Raw genomic sequence first — 15,638 nt, forward strand, 5'->3', positions numbered from 1 at the left:
TTGGATTCAAATGCAGCCCGAAATACAGGGGGTCTTAGGGTTAACATTGGTACTCCCTTTGATCACCAATGGATCTAAAAATCGGGCAGCAACCTCTGAGAGTTGCTTAACATCTCAAGGGAAAAAACAACCAAACAACAATGAAAAAACAGTAATGGTTTTGAACATGATTTGGTTAATTTGCTCACATTTCTATTTTGAATGGATAAAGCATCTATAAGCTTGCTCAAAATAAAGAATGAGGAGACACAGCTTGCGCTTATTTTGATATTTAGGTAGAGTTCTATGATACCATTAAGATTTGGACATAAACACTCCAAGAAACAGCCAATAGGATGGTCTTCCCTTTCCTACGAAATAGTACTCTGAGATCGTGAACAGAAAAAACTGAAGCCAAGACAGTGAACACCTGGGCATCGAGTAAGAATTCATCAAGCACTTGCCTAAGAAATGAATCAACAAGTAAACAACAACAACAACAAATGATACACTGGCTCAAGAGGGTCTTCAAATATTCAGAGCAAGGCCACTATCCTAAATCTTGTTTGGAATAAACAGACAGCAACCTTAACCAGGATTTGGAGCCTCTCTCTCTGGTGCTGTGGGTTAGATGCGGGGCTTCTAGAGGCAGGGTCTTTGATTCAAACTCACTGGACCATCCCAGGGTGGAAGATGACATCAACAACTCTCATCCATATCTACTGTCTCAAAAACTGCCTCAAGTTGTTGTGAGTCAAACTCCTTGCGATGGCAGTGAATTTAGGCTTGTTGTTTGTTTGTTTGTTTGTTTGTTTGTTTCTCAAAAGGGAGCTCAGGTATCACAGTGGTTAAAGCACTGGCAGCCAGTGGTCCCGAGCCCACCAGTCTCCCTACAAGAGAAAGAGGTGACAGTCTGCTACCATGACAGTCCAAGGTGATAGTCTTGGAACCTCTGGGGGACAGTTCTACACTGTCTTGTAAGATCACTATGAGTTGGCATAGACTCAATGGCAGTGAGAATTTTAGGTTTCCTCTTTAAATAATAAAAGCTATTCCCTTTATGTCCTAACATACTGCTGTTCTACCCAGTCACAAGTTTAATACTTTAAAATATTACCTTCATAATGCAATGTTTTATTTTAATGATATATCTTCTTAACCCGCTTAGTAGCATACAGGAGCGTCTACAGGAAAAGAATCTAAATGGACAGAATAAAAAGCTGAGAAAAAGCCTAAGTAGAACATAATGCATTCCGTTAGCTTTTTCTAAATGATGTAAGTTAGGGAAAGAAACTTATTTTGAAATTAAATGGCCTTAATCTGGCTTTAGCTTCTTTCACATCAGTAAGTATTCTTAAATACACAGATTCAATCTTGCTGGTTTAGCGAGCAACGCCATCACCCGGAGTTCAATTATATCTCTTCTTTATTGCTCTGCATTTGTTTCACCTTCCTTTAATAGTGAAAATGTCAAGTATTACTTTTCATTGTTTGTGCTTATGTCGAAAACCAACATCAAAGTAAACATATAATCGTATAGGCAGCTAAAATAGTCTACAATGATTACATCTGGTCACATGGCTAAAGTGTTCAATTGTATTAAATTTACAGTTTGTTAAATTACTAAACATACACTTATCTGTCCCTGAATCAGAGTTTAGTCTGACAATGGAAGATGCAATTGAAATAAAAAGTTCATGTTCGCAGTTGAAATTTTCCATTCAATGCCTACTCTTCAGTACTCCTAATCCTCACACTTCTGTCCTCTCCCAACGGGAAGGACATCAAAACTGATGGAGCGGCGTGTGTGTGTGTGTGTGTGTGTGTTCTCGTGTTTCAGTAGCTAAAGTGGATCATGAGCCCGGAAAACAGACCCAGAATGATTCTGTAGGTTGCAGTTTCTACAGGGTATTTTTAGAAGCAGAAGACTTCCATCCAACAGCACATTTATGCTCAATACCCAACCTGGAAGTTTATTCAGTTCAGAAAGGATGGAGCAGCAAAGACTCATGTTCTGTATGTAGAATGACAGACCCTCTTTCTGAGATCTGCCACTGGAAATGTTTGTTCTTCACCCACGCAGGATCATTTTGATTCATTCACTCACATCAGAGACCCCGAAGTAGACACATCCTCAAATTTAGGGCACAGCTAACAATCTAAAGATGATGTGCAAAGGAGGCAGTGGGGAGCACGGCTGTGAGGTGGCTGGGCAGGCAACCCTGTGTCCTCACAAAACATCAAAGAGCCAGCAGACACAGCAAGGACCAGTTTGTGTCAGAACTCTGAAACAGGCTGGGGTTTACATTAACCCAGTGACTGCTGAGAAAAAGGCAACTTCAAAATGAGAAGCAAAGCTCTGTGGCAAGTCTGTTTCCAGTTAGCGACCCTGAGCCATGGTTCTGGAGGGAGGGGACAATAAACACCTTATTCACAAAGTATTGCATTTTTTAAAAATGCTTCTAACTTGTTTGGTAGCTGCCTGTAGGACTGATACAAGACACTCATCTCTGCTTATCTTGGGCTCACTAAGGGTCGGAAAGTGGCAGGCATTGCCCCAAAAATACACTGTAAAAAGCCTATTATCAATGCAAGAATTTCATCTCCACAGTGCGTAAAGAACTCTTACAACTCAACAACAAAAGACAAGCAACCCAACCTTCTTTATTTTTTTTAAATGGGCAAAGGATTTAAATAGACATTTCTCCAAAGATGATAAACCAATGACCGATAAGCACATGAAAAGATGCTCTACGTATTATTAGTCAACAGGGAAGTGAAATAAAAACCACAATGATATTCCAAGTCACAGGCAGTAAAACAGAGGTGGGAGAGAGGAGGAAGGAAGAAACCAAAGTAAAGAAAGTTCATGAGAAGTGGGGGGTATGTACTCAAAGGGATTAAAAGCAGCAACTCAAAGACACTTGTATACTTATGTAAACAGATACTTGTTTACTCATGTAAACAGACACTTGCATACTGGCAACAGCGAAAAGGCAGAAAGAACACAAGTGTTCTTGTATGTGCTACAATATGGTTGAACCTTAAAAACACTGTGCTGTGTAAAATAAGCAAGAAAAAAGAGGGCAACTATAGCATGGCTCTGCTGTATTAGATATTTAGACCAGGCAAAAGCATAGAGACAGAAACATTCCTTTTTTTTACCAAGCATTGCTAACTCACAGCAACTGATAGGGCGGAGCAGGACTTCCCTGTGGGTTTCTGAGACTGCCTACCTTTAGGTCTTTCCCCCAGGAGTGGCTGGTGGTTTTTAACTGCTAACGAGCAGCACCACAAATAGCTCACACTACCACCAGGGCTCTGAGTTCTGTGGGGGAGATGGAAACCTTTAACCAGCAGCACTCTGCTAAGGTCATAAACTTTACTGAATTATATATTGACACTTGTTCAGCTCTTTCACGTTACATATGTTTTATCACAACAGAAAAAATTTAAAAAGAATCAACGGCACAATGATCTTCATTGTATACACACTTGCAGTTTCCTGTGTAATCAAATATTTTTATACCCAGTAAAAGTGCTTCGCACTTTTTCTTTGCCACCATATTTCTTTGTATTTCAACCACATTCTTCACAATGTACCATTTAAGTCTAACATGAAAATCAATCCCTCTGCTCAATGTCAAGAACGTTATTCTCTTTTTTATATTGCTATTCGTTACAAAAAGTTAAATCGAAAAATAATTTGCTTATCTAGACGCACAAACAAAACCAGTCATGTCATCAATTAACAGGACTAGAAGCATCAGGAGAAACTCTGAAACCGCTTTTAGAGAAGTAGCTCAGTCTCCTGTTTGGGCACTGGCATTTTTTTTTTTTTTTTTGGTAAATCTGAAAAGGATTCATACTCAATGAAACAGTGACTCCTGTGACTTTACAAGCAGATCTATCTTTTAATGGATTAAACCCCACGAATTTAAAGCAGATCATATAGCGATACTCAAATATTTCCAAAGTTTGAAGGTGTCTTTGATCACACAATAAAATTCTTCGAAACACCAAAACCCCTGCCCACTGCCATTGACCTGCATCTGACTCAGAGCCAACCAAAACACTTAAAAATAAATAAATAAAACTTTATGAGCTCCTAAACCTGAGTACAGCAGAAAGTGCAGTAACACTTTAAGCTACCAAGTCAGTCTTCTCAGCTCTACCCTAAGGCTCCTTTCTAGCTTATCACGATGTCATTTTGAGGTCTAAATCCTTGCTCTTGCTGAAATAGCCAAGTAAAAATTTTAATTTATTCATAACAACTTTTCTAGAAAATCACAAGCACATCTCAAACAGTACACATTTGTAGACTACCAACGCTGCACACATAATAGAGAGCAAGAGAAGTAAGATTTGTATAAAAAGAAACATACTTAAATATGAGAGACATTTAAAATGTTCCTGGAAAAACAGAACGGGAAGATATGAAAATTCCCCATCAACTTTTTGAAGCCCCCTCCCCCACGCTTTGCTTAAGATCCTGATATATTTTTTTAAATTCCCAAAGATTAATAGGTGTCCTGCAGGAGAGGAGCGATTACTGCAGTCAGAATAAGAAGATTAACTTTTAGCCCCAACTCTGTTCAGTAACGAGCCAAATGGCCTTGGCTCCATTCGATCTTTTCTGAACCTGCTGTTTGTCATTGGTACATGGGGTTGGCCGTCTGATAGTCGCTCCCCACATATGATATTTTAGAATAGAAGGCAGAATAAACTTTGTCGGCGGGTTAAGATCCAGGCCCTACAACTACTTTATCACATAATGAAAAATCTGATTGGGAAAGATCAGAGATTTTGAAATCAGAAAAAAAAATCACTTCTTATCAGAGGTAATTTCTAATTCCTTGGTTTCTTCATTCATTAGTTCACTCTCTGGTGTCTTTTTCAAATGTCTGTGGAACGTCTCCCAGGCAGTGAGTTGGGCAGAAAGCAATGGACAAAACAAGCTGGCAGTTGAATGGAGTGTGGGAAATGGGATCCACAGACTTGGGCAGGGAAAGCCAAGGCATTGAGTGATAGATAGTTTGAATTCTGGTAGCCAGGGAAGGGGCGATATGAGAATGACACCCATACAGCTGCCGGAGGCAAAGAAGGCAATGGTTATACATGGTGTGGACAGAGAACAAAGGGTAAAATAAGATGTCCTAGTAAAATGAAATGAGTTTGAATATGTTGATGTTGAAATGGCTGAAATAAAAGCAAGAGTGGACTTTAGTGAGCAAACAGAGCGAAGCAGGAAGCTCCGAAGCAAGGTCTTTAACAGGTACTCAAGTTTGGCATTTCTTTGGAAATTGAAATCAGCTGGTACGTAGTAATCAGCCAAAGGTTTTTTTTCTTTTTAAACTAGAAGAGCATAATGTGATAAAATAAGTCCAAGAAAATAATTCCTAGAATCTCTCAAAATGCAGAACGATGAAAGAGTTGATAGAGGAAATTTAGAAGTTGCAAACGACATCACACACACACACACACACACAATACCATGAAAGTCTAGAAAGTAGTAGCGAATTTGAACACGAAGTTATCATTCAAGTCAGGTGAAAATATTTTAAAACTAGGACCTTTCCCTGAAGAGTTGAAGATCATCCATGTTCTGGGAATAAACGATTTTTGCACAGTGGGATGTCAGAACATGGAGTGAATTGGGTTCAAAAATTGAGTGGGAAAAGAGAAAATGGAACGTGAACTGGAGCAGGGTACTTCATCTTTTGAGCTCCGGTTTCTGCATCCACAAAATAAAAATTCTATCTTCTTCTTAGCATGGTATGGGGGTGGGTCTGACCACCTCTGGCTATACAGTCCAAAACCCAAACACTCTGACTGCCATCGAGTCGATTCTGACTCACAAACACCCAAGAGGACAGAGTGGAACTGCCTCTGTTGGTTTCCAAGCCAATAACTCTTTCCAGTAGTGTAAACCTCATATTTCACTCAGCCACCCGATAAAGGCGGAGAATCCAACAGCATTCAAGGCTGTGATGCAGAGGCAGACATGTCTCGACCCTCCAATCTTCTTTCCCCTCTTCTAACACCAATAGTCCCTTCTGTAGCACTCTATTTCTATGCTGGATTTGCTATTCCATTATAATGAGAACACACAGACAATGCCCATGATTATGGGGCTTATTAGTAAGTACACAGGTTCAGTCAAATTCAAGATCAGAAATGTTAAGGATACAGTTCTTCGCATTTTTTCTTATTCATGCCAGGAGGCACACACCTCTCTAGTCCTTGGGCTACACACAACTGAGGTTAAAGTAACAAAGCTCCGTTAGCACTTAAACATGTCTGAAGGACACCTAACTTTGAATGACAGTCTCCTGTACAGCATGCTTAGGTTGCTCAGTTGACTGTGAAGCTCTGTCTCTCGCTCCTTGTGCACTTCTGCCACTACCTCTCTGCACAGAGCTCTTCGGCGTCCAAAAGATACCTTCAGGTTGTGAATCTTCTTTTTATTTTTTTAAAACATTTTAGTAGGGACTCATACAACTCTTATCACAATCCATACATATATATACATCAATTGTATAAAGCACATCTGCACATTCCCTGCCCTAATCATTTTCAAAGCATTTGCTCTCCACTTAAGCCTTTTGCATAAGGTCCTCTTTTTCCCCCTCCTTCCCCGCTCCCCCCTCCCTTGTGAGCCCTTGATAATTTATAAATTATTATTTTTTTCATATCTTGCCCTGTCCGATGTCTCCCTTCATCCCCTTTTCTGTTGTCCGTCCCCCAGGGAGGAGGTCACATGTAGATCCTTGTAATTGGTTCCCTCTTTCCAACCCACTCACCTTCTACCCTCCCAGTATCGCCTCTCACACTACTGGTCCTGAAGGTATCATCCACCCTGGATTCCCTGTGCCTCCAGCTCCTATCTGCACCAGTGTACAACCTCTGCCCTATCCAGTCCTGCAAGGTAGAAAAGGTAGAATTCGGATCATGGTAGTTGGTGGGGAGGAAGCATATAGGAACTGGAGGAAAGCTGTATTCTTCATCAGTGCTACATCGCACCCTGCCTGGTGAGTCCTCTTTTTAATGGTCATAATTTTGATCTGGTCCTACTTATGAGATGGCTCACTTTGTGGCTTGGCAAAACTTATCAATGTCCAAGTTAAAACTTCCAACACCTCCTTTGCGTCCACCACTATACCCCACGCAGTCATTTGGTGAGTGTTTGACTACAGATTAAAACGCCATACCAATAACTCAACTGCTCCACACTTTGTTCCATTGTTACTGTGAGGATGAACTCAGATAGCCCATGCAAAATACCAAACGAATATCAACTACTTAACTAAAAAACAAAACAAAACCCCCCAGAGGCATGCTATGAGAATGTCCACATCCCTCCATCATGAGCTACGTCCCAACAAGTGTCTTCACTCACATCCCATCTCTGTCACCTTTTCCAAATTACTTCTCATGCTCTGACTTGACTTCCTTTCAGGTAGGCTCTTGGATTCACCTTTCTTATCAACATTCTCCAGGTTTTTATCAACTCAGACCTAGATGACCAGCCGGTCTAGACTGGATTCTCACTGCAGCTCCAATTCAGGTTTCAAATCTCTGGCAGGAAAAACTAATTAAGATGTCACTTTTCTCATGTCAGTCATTTGTGAAAGTCTCCAGCTTAGCCCCATAAGACCACCCCAAATATGGACACAATTCCCTGAGTTCCAGTACCACCATCCGCTCTCTCTGCAGCGCTCCCTGGGCTCATGTTCTGCTTCTCTTCAGGTGTTCTTTGCCCTGATTGGGACACAATGTCTTCCTCAGCTCTTCCAACAGTATTCCGATCACTTTTCTGGAAACTTCTCCACTCCCTGGCTGACCCCCCCATGTGCCCACCTGCCTTCCTGAATCCTGTGAATGTTGCAGTCAGGCCCACGGCTTTGCTCCTTCAAGAAGCTTCACTCGACACTCGTGGACAAATTGAGATCACTTCCCTTCATCTTCTCTCCGCATTAAAGGTCACATACCACATAGTTTGCATTTACTTATTCCTTCGAGGCATCTCCGTTATTAACTTCATTCACCTCCCAGGATAATAAACATCTTGCTTGATCTGCCAAACCATAAACACCAAGCTCACTGCCATGGAGTCAATGCTGACGGATAACAACCCCCTGTGGGTTTCTAAGACTGTTTATGGAAGTAGAAGGCCGTCTTTTGCCTGTGGAGCTGCTGGTGGATTTGAACTGGTGCCCATGCGGATCGCAGCCCAACATATAACAACGCCACCACCCGGGCTCCACCAGCCAGATCCTATGTGGTTGTTCCTCCTGTGGGATGCATATTGCTTGTGACATTGAATAGTTGATTGAAGGTGTGTAGAAGATCATAGGGCTCAATTGCAGCACCATTGAAAGTTGATTGTTATGACAAAAGACAGTTGCCTTAATAGGTCTCTTCTCTTTGTATTACAGTAATCATGTATTTCATTTGCTCAGCACTCAATTACAATTACGCACATTACCTCATCTCTGAAAAATGGACGGGAGGGTAGCCTGGGAGGGGACAAAGCTATCTCTATTCTGTCTAGTTCATGTTTTTGTAGCCATTCTTCAAAAAAGAAGCCTTTACCATGCTGGGTAAATCTACACAAAATATTTGAGACACATAAGATGGACTAATCAATTTTGGTAAAAGATAATATTGTTAGTGCTGGGGGCTGTTTCTCTTATCTGGTTGATAATGAATATTTTTAAATGTCCATGATTACTCATAGGCTTGTGATAGCTTCACTTAAAAAAAAAAGACATACATCAGAAATCAGTACCAACCACCCCATAGCTTTTAAGATATCAATCCACCTGTTGGCTCAAATAAGGGGAATTTCCTGGTGGAAGGAAATACTGAACATTGCTAGAGATGCCCGTTATGGGGTTACCAAGCGATTGTTTTTCTTTCTTTCCACTAGCTTTTTCTGCACACTCTTTAAAAAGCAAAGTATGTGAATGAGAGGACAGACGCGGTGAGTTGTGGGTCTTTGAGCATTCTCTAGAATCATCGAGAGAATGCAGCATTAAGCTGATGACAAACGTTCCTGGTATTCATTCACAGAACAGCCCCTAACTCTAGTTTTAGCTTTCCAAGGAGGACGTGCTGGCAAGAAAATTAGGTGACAGAAGATCACATTACATTGGCTGGATATAGACGTTAGACTGGTTTGAACTTGGTTTTAAATATATTACCAAACTTTCAAGCAGGTCACACAAATTAGCTCACTGTGTTTACCAGGACTTCTTCTAGCAGACGGCGATGGCGTCAGAAGTCATATTTGTATTTTTTCTTTGTGGTGGGAAAACATGATACATCATGGTATCAAACACGGACAGCCCTGAAGTCGGGCTGAGTTCAACAATCTCAGTACATTTTCAAAGTCATGGTTGAAGCATGGCAGAGCACTCAGTATTTGATGGTTTCACCATTTGACAGGTGCTTGCCAGACAGCAGCATGATCCTTCTCACTTATGATTATCTCCGGAGCCAAACTGCCATCCTGCCCCTCCAGGTGCCTCCCAAGAGTTAATAGAAGCATGCTTCATCCCCCTCCTGGGGTCGAAAGGGTCATTTGTACACATAAGACCATATGGATCCATCTCTTTAACGCATAACTTGGCACATGGAACGATCACTCTTGATCAGTGGCCACGGACTCCCTTATACGGATAGCTTCTCTAATTCCCCTTCTCAGTTTTTGAGTCATACACTCCCAACACTCACTGAACTACAGTTTTGAACATAAACTTGAAATATGACATTCCCTAGTCAAGTCCTCCAGTCAAACCCTGATAAATCAGGCTGGCCACGCCGTGATCTTATCCTTTCTGACTCTTTAATAAATCGAACCTTGTAAGTTCGTACTGTTGGAAGTTGTCACTAAATGAAATTGTGACCTTATCCGGTGCATGAACTTATCCTGCTGACAACTACATTTATTGTGCGGATAAGAAAGGAAAGAAAGGAGAGAGAGAGAGAGAGAGAGAGAGAGAGAGAGAGAGAGAGAGAGAGAGAGAGAGAGAAAGAGGGAGAGAGAGAGAGAGAGAGAGAGAGAGAGAGAGAGAGAGAGAGAGAGAGAGAGAGAGAGAAAAGAAAGGGAAACATGAGATATTTGATAATTCTGATCTTAGCCATATGTAACTCTAATAGATGGGATCTTTTTGATGTTCCATTAATGATTTGCCAAAGATGAGTCTCTACTTAGAGAAAAATGCCCACCCTTGGTAAGTGCTAGGGGCACTGCAGAGAGTATTAAAAGTGCCTGAAGAGGTACTGGATGACAGCAGCGAATCAGAAGCGATTAGTCTAGCACAAAGAGCCCTGAATTAGCTTGTAATTGCACTGGCAAAGATAACATAATGGTGGTGGCAAAATAGAATCATTCCCTTTGCACAGAGTGCATTCAGTGCCTACATACTCTAGCCCCAGACACAGGCACTGTCTACAACATTCCAACAAGCGAAATCACTGCATTTCTCAGGAATGCACACGGTTCCCTTCGGCTACACCTTCTAAAAAGTCATCCACGTGAAGGGTACAGCATTGTCAAAATGGCAAACTCACACACTGAGTTGGGTTGTTTTCTCGTTTTAAGGCCTTACAACTAACAAATTATCATCTTTAAGACAGAGAAAGACAAGAGACACAATGCGTGTCGAGGGAGAATGAAATGCATCCGATGGTCAAGTAGAAAACTCACGGCGTTTTTAAAAGCAGCACAACAACTTGAAATAAGGATAAAGCCTTTCACCTACATAGTCTCCTACATAATCAACTTCGACTCCAGGGATCACATTCAGGGTTGGTAGAAAGAAATTGCCCTATGTTTGCCCTTTGTTCTATAGCCTATTTATGTGAACAATGAAACAGGAAGAAACATTTCATCCCAGGTATCTGAAAATATTTGCTGTTCATCTGACTAACTCTTGCTAATGTTTGGAAAAGTCATTGGAAGGAGGGGCTGCAGTCACTGGAGACCTCTCAGCTGCTGGGAGGAAGCAGGGGGAGTGAACGCGCTCTTGCTCCAAAAACCTGGCACAGTATACCTCGGTGCTGCCAGAACCTCCCTGACCTTCCAGCCAACACTCTTTTGTCATAGGCTGACCCAATTACCACTTCCTAATCTAAATCTTGAAAAACAGAGGGAAAGGACGTTTCAGGAGCTGTGATTAGGCAGGACTCATCATGGGAGTGAGCAGACTTGGCCAGTAGCCACAGGCAACAGCCGTGGAGGGCAACACAGCCAAAAGTCAGTCTACCAGCAGGAGGACCAAAGAAGTGTCTGCGTGCGCAGTATACTGTCAGGGAAGGCGTGTTTTCACCCAGACAATGCCAAAGGCAACACACGGGGTGAACTGAACCCATACCGCCTGCTGGAAGAGCGCGCAGGAAGGAATGATTTATCAAGGATCTTCTGAGAGGACACGGAGAGCTCAATGGACCTTTAGGGTCTTAATTTCAGGAGACGACTTTTCTTTTCTGTTTACGGACTGTTAAAATTCTGTGCCGTCTCATACACACTGGAGGAGCATTGACACAGAAGAAGATGGTTGGGTCACCATGGAACTTGTCACCAGTCACTGCCGACATCTGCTCCCCACATGATGGCTTGCTGTCTTCCTACGTAAACCGATCATTGGCTAGAATATTTTTAATTATGGCGGCATGATGGAGGTGCAATGACGAAAGGAAAGACACTGAGATGTCTTAACTGGTCAACGTTTTCAGTCTTTGATGGAACCTAGGACGGGTGGGGCCTTACACACAGAAGGTCTCTAGAAAGCTGTGTGTGTGAGTGGGGACATGATTTGGGGGAAGGAAGAGGGAGTCACAGTCACAGAGAAGCAAAGGATTGCAGGAGATGTTGACGAGTGAACAAATGACATAGGAAAAAGAGTAGCCCCACTTTGAAAGCTTTCCGTACAAGCCAGGGAGTAACAGGACTGTGAAGGCACAGAGTCCTGAGTGGGCGGCAAGGCTCGTTTCGATGCAGGCAGACAAATCACGAAGTCGCAGAGCTGGGCAGCTGGGAGAAAGCACATCTTAAGCCAGACACTGTCCACTGGTCCTGTGAGTACTGTCAATGACAACAGCGGTCAGAAGAAAGTAGCATTCCTTCCAGTGGAGACTTTAACCCTTTTACTCAAAGAACAACAAGCACAAAAACATCCTTTTAAGAAAGAGGTTTTGGAAAGAGGGCACAAATAGAACCATCCAGAGATTCTACCATGTAACCTATCATCTCTGAACTCAGGACCTCAGCTAGTTGAGGTCATACCTAACACTGCGCCAGTGCACGACCCCCCAAAATACTAGAATGCGCTAAAATCCTGATGTGGGTCCCAAAATGTGATGGGGGGGGGCAGGGCAGGGATTAGTCCTGTGTAGAAGTAAAGATGAAAGCATTCCCCTCCCCCCCCCCCAAGTCACTGTACTTATTGTATGGCAAATCCCACAGACAGGACAACAGCTGTGTTTCTTTATTTGGTTTGCTAATGTCATCATTGATGCAACCGTTTGATTTAGAGGGCGCGTAAGATTAGCCTGAAGTATTTCTCAAGCTGGATCTGTACTGTTGAAATATTATGAGCTTCAGGAAATACTTCCAAAAATATAATTCCTACAGGCCCGGGTGCAGTCATTTACTCACAAGATCGGGGGTTTTAATGCTCGCCTAGCACCACCGCTACACTTCTTTTTAAGCTATGAAAACTGACGACAGTCATTTTTCTCAAAAACGGGCCCCTTGATACTTTCTTCTGTTTGGGGTGCAGCTCACAGTGACCTTGCTGTTTTGAAAGCTTCTGCTGTGTGGCAGATTACCTGAAATAGCCCTCATTAGTGTGAAGTCTAAGTCTTACCCACTTTGAAGTCTCTCTGCCAAAGCAGGATGCAAATGCCCGCATTTAGTCAGCCCTCCTGGCCAGGAGGCCAGAGGGGGCCTCTTTCCAAGGCAACTCCCAGTGTTTGAGTGTTAACTCTGCACCTTCTCCCTGCTGTCCTAAGGGGTTGGATGCATTGTGGACACCTGCGAACATGCTTGGTTGCTGACTGAGAGGGTAGACATTGAAGCTCATCCCTAAGAACCTTTGAAGACGCACACGTCACCGAAAACTGAATAGGAAACCCTCCCCCTCCGCTATGTCTGGTGCCAGGAGGTGCAATACCCTCCTCCATGGTCCCAGGCATTGGTAGGCATTCTCATCGCCCTCCAAGTACCTTTACTGATAATGCCAGTACCCAGTGCTCAGGACATGTACTCACACACATGGGCATATCCATATATGCATGTTTATATACACACATACCTATACCTATTTCATGTTGCCCGCGCCACTTTGAATGCTTGCCGGAAGGTCTCCATAGCCACCCATTTTCAATGTCCGTGATACTTTGTCACTCACACACTAATTGTTTCTTCCCCCAAAGGTTGGCACACTTAAGACATTCTTACCTTCATCTTTACGAGGCTGGCGCTCAAAGAGTTCACGTGCTTTACTTAAGCTACAAAATTACTGGGGAAACTTGGCCTCCCACCCTGGTCCGCAGCCTTCATTTTCTAAAAGAGCAACCACGCTCATTCCACTGGACCAGACTACCTCTTTAAAAAAAATAAAGTTCACAATGTAACTAGGTAGAACAATTGACTTCAAGCCCCAGCATCCAATCAGCAGACACTAGAAAAGATTCATTGATGAGATTAGCTGGCCATCAATTCAGAAAACAGAACGTAAAAGCCTGAAGAAATGGGCTGAGGGGCTACTTCTACTTCTGAAGACGACATGTAGGTATGAAAGGCAGAAAAACAAAACCTGGGGGAGTTCTGCAGGGGGCGGGTGGGGGGAGTGTGGCACACTTATATTGAAATATAGGAGAGCTGACTATGAACTACTTTTCAGATCCAAGATTTCACAGGAACAAAATATTAAAATACATGGTAGTAAGAGCAAATCTATCAAATTTCCCCCTCCCTCTCTTCCTCTCCCTCCCTCCTTCCTTCTCTTCCATTTTTTAAAAATGATTATTCTTCAGGCAAATCACCTAGGCATTAAATAAACTAAGAAATAATTCAAAGTCTGGTCAGATTAATCACATTATGCCATTACTAGCACAACAGATATATTTGATAACATTTTTCCCAATAATACAATTTTTAGAAGGCGTATAGAGCATGCAGAATCAACTCTCCATTAAAAAATAATCATTTAAAAAGAACACATTTTTAAACATACAATGTTTACAATATTAAATTTACAATGTTAGCATGAACATTTAAATACATTTGTTATGTTACCAGTAATTTTATTTATAAGTCAGTCATTAGAAGTCACTACCTGGAGATAACATCATTGCCAAATTGGGAGGAATAAATGCTTGGAATTTATTGTAAGAAAGTTTTAACCTACCCACTGACCTTGCAGTTAGCAGTTGAATGCTTACTGAACAACATTACCAGGGTTCTGTGGAATAGTTTCAGAAATATAGAAATCATAACTGATGTCATGAATTTCTCATGTCCATGTTGTAAATAATGGAAACTTGGGACAAAATGGTGTTTCTAAAAAAAAAAATTGGCCATAGATCTTTTAGACTGTCTCATCTGAAAAATACTAACCTATCTCATCTGAAAAATTATTTTCTTATAAAATAATTTTAATGGTAAAAGATCTGCTTTTCAATTTTTTACAAGTTCACATAGACTCCTGAAATTCTGACACTCTTGGACCCTACCACTCCCCACTAGCATTTAAGCATGGCGAGGGAGGCCCACTTCTGAGAATATGTATTGCATTCTCTCAGGGTGAGAGATCACTTGTACTCTAACACATCAGCACACCCAGAACTAATAGTGTGGTGCTTGATTTCATACTCTGGCATCCCAGAAGTGACCTCAGCTATCTGGATTAGGTACAAGAGCAAGTGAAAGAGCGTGGCTACGAGGACTCCAATTCAAACCTGCACAAACAGAACAAGATATGTTTAAATGTGTCTCTGGGAGGGGTGGACGGCTGCAGTCAAGTTCCCTCAGTCATCCTCACACACTCACCTTAATCTGTTAGGACACCATCCTCCCCGCCCCAAAAAAAGAGGATTGATTCTGTGCCATAAGAAAAATTATTTTGAGCCAGGGCTACTGTCATATTTCCAACAAAACTTAGTGGTCATCTTCCCAAATTATGAAGCTTCAACAAGTTACAGGATAGCTGCTCCACATAAAACAAGTTTTATCCGGATCAAACATTGTAAGGAAGGTCAGGGAAAGCTCAAAGAGGAGGTCAGCTTGGAAAGTCATGGCAGCTTGGTTGGTTGGTTGGTTGGTTGGTTGGTTTTGTTTTGTTTTGGGGGAGGGAGGTGATGATTCTCCAAGGATACAGGTCAATCACTGGGGTTTACTACGAAGAAATCTTAAGAAACGTGAAAATTTAGTGAGACCAAGCATTGGAAATGTTCATGGTTTCAATCCACCCAGCAACATGGGACTCCATTGTAGAAAAGGGATTAAAGTTAGAGAATATCTATACAACTCTATTGCAGAAATGAACAGATGTTGCCTACAAATACCACGTCTTTCGGATGTAAGATTTGGAAGTTTTAAGTTAGGTTTGGAGCAACATCTATCTACCAAATATGTGTAAACACATCCT

At 42.0% G+C, this 15,638-nt stretch overlaps 1 protein-coding gene across 2 annotated transcripts in view; it reads right to left on the reverse strand.

Annotated features, from left to right (window-relative positions):
* ZFPM2 (zinc finger protein, FOG family member 2) overlaps positions 1-15,638 on the reverse strand; it is a 513,834-nt gene that overhangs the window by 252,112 nt on the left and 246,084 nt on the right. The window lies entirely within an intron of this gene.

Source organism: Tenrec ecaudatus, chromosome 5 (genome assembly GCF_050624435.1).
Source record: "Tenrec ecaudatus isolate mTenEca1 chromosome 5, mTenEca1.hap1, whole genome shotgun sequence".
NCBI classification, from domain to species: domain Eukaryota; kingdom Metazoa; phylum Chordata; class Mammalia; order Afrosoricida; family Tenrecidae; genus Tenrec; species Tenrec ecaudatus.